The sequence below is a fragment of the Cyprinodon variegatus genome, unplaced genomic scaffold, assembly GCF_000732505.1.
Source record: "Cyprinodon variegatus isolate N-32 unplaced genomic scaffold, C_variegatus-1.0 Scaffold1474, whole genome shotgun sequence".
Classification (NCBI taxonomy): Eukaryota; Metazoa; Chordata; class Actinopteri; order Cyprinodontiformes; family Cyprinodontidae; genus Cyprinodon; species Cyprinodon variegatus.
Genome location: NW_015151927.1, coordinates 2,412 through 6,453, shown reverse-complemented (window position 1 = coordinate 6,453; position 4,042 = coordinate 2,412).

Genomic DNA, 4,042 nt, shown 5'->3' with positions numbered 1-4,042 from the left:
ATTGCACCAAAAACCAGACATTTGCAGCTAGAATAGTCATTTACCACATTAGAAATGTATAGAGTGTATTTCTTTAAAGTTAAGACTAGTTAAAAGTTATCTTCATTGAAAAGTACAGCGCTTTAAAAAAATAAGGACATTTCAATGTGACCCCAAACTTTTGAACAGCAGTGTATATATATATATATATATATATATATATATATATATATATATATATATATATATATATATATATATATATATATATATCCACTGTGAGATCAATAAAGTCTGATAAAATCTTATCTAATCTTAAATGTTAGAAAACCTTTTTTGGTTGTTTCCAATGAAACTAGATCAATGAGATACACATCAGGCAGCAGGAGAGCTGCTAAGAATGCAGAAATGCTGAGTCAGCATTCGGTCATGAGGCTTAAGTGAACCAATCAGGACGGGAGAAATAAAAGAGGAAGAATTGATCTAGATTCCCTTTGTGTAAAGGGATAGTTACGCAGCAGTACTTTACAGAAGTACTTCTGTCTAACTGATTGGTCATTTGTGGTGACTGTGGAAATGTGTCATTATGACGAAAGTCAGAAAAAAACACGAAAAGAGGTCTTATGATTGATATTTATTGAGATATTAAGATAAATGTAAGAATTCACTTGTTTTGAGTTCAATTTTTCTTTGCAAATTTTTTTGTTCTATATTATTATCATCATTCTCCATGGCAGAACCTGATCCAGGGTCAGACATCATGCAGTTTGCTGCTCCTCAGGTGGAATATTTGGAGACGGACGCTGCTCTGAATATTTCCACAGATCCTGGAACGTTAGCAGCTGAATTTAAAGAGACAGCGTTTTTTAATACCTTAATTCTGTGAAAGTCTCAACACATCAACAAATGAAAGAGTTCTCACAGAGTTATTAGTTTATAAATAAATAGGCGGCGGTGTACCTGAAGGAGGACGCCATGTTGAGCTGCCATCTTTGATCAGAGCAGGAAGAAGAGGACAATTTGTGAGAGTACGGCTGGGAGGCAAGAAGAAACAACCGTAGATCATTTTACAAAGAAAAGAAGTGATAACCAGGAGGAAGCAGGCATGGATTCCAGCGTAGCCACCTTTCAAACCAAGCTAGTCTGAATCTAGTGACTTTCTTTCTCCCATGTTGATGGAGACTCTGGTGAAAACATGAAAGCATGAGTCACTCTGAGTTTATCAGCCAGGCCTTGGTGAGCGAAACAGCCACAGGGACTCTAATTAATCTGCAAATGTAATAATTCCAACAAACGTAACAGAAATATGATCCTTTTAAACTAACAACCCTGCCAACATATTTCCCACAAGTAGCTGCTGCCTACTGCAAACATTTGCATATTCATTAACTTTGTGATAACTTTCTGAAAACATTCTAATATAAAAACTGTTAGACACACACTGCAAAAAATCAAGAAATAAGTAAAGATTTATTAAATTAAGTGTATTTACCCCTTAATTTGAGCAGGTAAATGAGAGGATTTAGCAATGGAATGAGGATTTTTACTCTTAAAATAAGATAATTAGATAAAATGCTCTTAAAATGAGACACTGCAGTTGTTTGTTCTTATTTTAAATGTAAATTGTCTTGTTCCATTGGCAGAGTGTCTTACCTACCTCCTCAATCCAAGAAAAAATTTACTTATTCTAAAAAGAATTACTTATTAAGAGTTCAATATTTTTAAAGTGCAAGAACACAGAGAAATTTGATCCAACATAAACTACAAATCAACGATTAAAAACCTTTTCCTGTTCCCTCTTGAATTGGATTCTGTCGGTTCTTTTATTGCTCTTTCAATTTAAAACCAACAATAAAAATAAAAGACAATAATAACATAATTTTCTTACTTAATAGACCTACAGAAAAATGTTCCTTTTTTATTGCCATACTTGATTGAATTGAACCCCAGTGGGCCTCAGCAGATGGCCGCTCACACTGAGCCTGGTTCTGCTGGAGGTTTCTTCCTGTTCAAAGGGAGTTTTTCCTCTCCACTGTCGCTACAAGCATGCTTAGAGTGAGGGATTGCTGAAGAGTCAATGAGCTGGTTTTCCTTAGATAGAAAACTTCGTATCAATCTGACTGGATGATCTGGTTGAACTGGAAAGTGCCTTGCGATGACATGTGTTGTGAATTTGGCGCTATAGAAATAAACTGAACTGAATTGAATATATGATTTTATATAGGAGAGTAAAGCTGCAGCCTTCCTCTGCTTCCAGGCTCTCAGGGTGTGTCTGGTCCTCTTCAGCTCTACTGGCTTCATCCACCCTCCAACTCCTATTCCATCGAATCCGCCAAGTTCTGCACATCTGATCACCTCCAATGAGCCGTTCATCAATTCACCCACCTCTCTTCTGCAGCTCTGTCGCCTCGTTAGGCACATCAGTTCACCTGAGCTGCTCCTTACGTACAACATCACTCATTTTAGAGCTCATACTGAAGCACATTTGCTTTTCCATTGGCGGGCAGCAGGACAGGTTTGCTGCTGGGTCGGTGTTCAGGTCACACCGTCAGACTGGAGTCTGATCCGATTGTTCGTTCGACTCCAGCTGAGGTCGAATCTGGATGGTTTCATGAGAAACACTGTGAGCTTTATTTAGGTGGGATTGATGCAAGACGGACAGACCTGCAGCCTCAGAGGACACAGGGATGGACTGGACATGCATGTAAGGTGGAGATAGAGTCACCTTATAAAAAAACATATGTATTTTTATAAATAAAGGCATTTTCTTCATCCAAATAATTTTTTTTTAGATTTGTTAAAACAGTTTTCCTCCATAAGCCTTAAAGTCATTACAAGAAAAAATGAGGGAAACATCCAGAAACCTTGTTTTTACTGTGAGAGGAAGGAGCATGTGAAGCTCCAGGAGCTTCATCCACATTTTTAATCAGCGCTTTTTGCTTTGAGCTTTAAAATCTTTTCATTTTTCTTTCCAAAGATTTTAACATTTTTAATTTAAAGTAGAAATCAAGCTTAATTTGGTAAATATTGTTGCAGGGATCAGTTTGAGGCTGATTACTCATCATTCCCAGATCCAAACCTGAAAACCTCAAATATATTTATACTTTAAAGCTCTTTTCGCTTCCTCTATTTATTTTTGTTTTTTTTTACAGACAAAAATATTTAGTCCGTTATTATCTTTAATGGACTTCATGTTTCATTTTAAGGTGAGAGGAAGGAGTAACTGGAGCTTGAAATCAACAGTAAAATGATTATAGAATATCAGCTAAAAGCTAATATTTAGAATTCCACTGGTCTCCAAGGCAACTGCTGGATGGTGCACACGGAGAACGCTAGGTGTTGTCATGGCAACAGGACCCCTCCCACCCATGTTTTCTGCAAATCTCACTATCCCCAGAGGGAGGGGCATGGCTTTGAGCATGTGTTCATTTTTTTTTTCAGTCTGCAGAAATGTTTTTAGGAGGCTGAAATAAAAAAACACCACTGAGGCTCTGCCGCTGCTGACTTATTGCTTTCTGGCCATGTTAGGCGAGTTGCTAGGATACCAGACTGAGTCAGCCTTTAGCGCTGATGGTGAGCATGTTTCTGACCCAAAACGTACCTTGCAGCTCATAAAGTTCAAGGTTGTTTCAGAGATGCAGCTCTGAGATGTAATCCCATGTGACGGAGCTCTGTCAGTACGGACCTCAGTGGACAGAATGACGTCAGCTGATGGACTGAATAACACCACGTAGCTTCACTCCATCTGGAAGCCTTTGTTTAATGGATGTTTCCACACCTGGATGGTTTACAAGCATTAATGATGGATGGTTAGATGTTAGTTTGCATCAGTTTGGACTGAAACTCTGAGTGGGAAGAAGGAAGCCATGGGAGATATCTTATGTAACTCATCAGTTTTTAAAACAGGGGCTCATTGCAAAGTTTACATAACAGTGACAGATGCAACGGGAGCCACTGCAATTTGCACTGATCCATCTGGAGGTTAATGCTGGTCAATTCCAACCCCGATCCAAAGTCACCTAACAGTCGATATCTATATATATATATATATATATATATATAT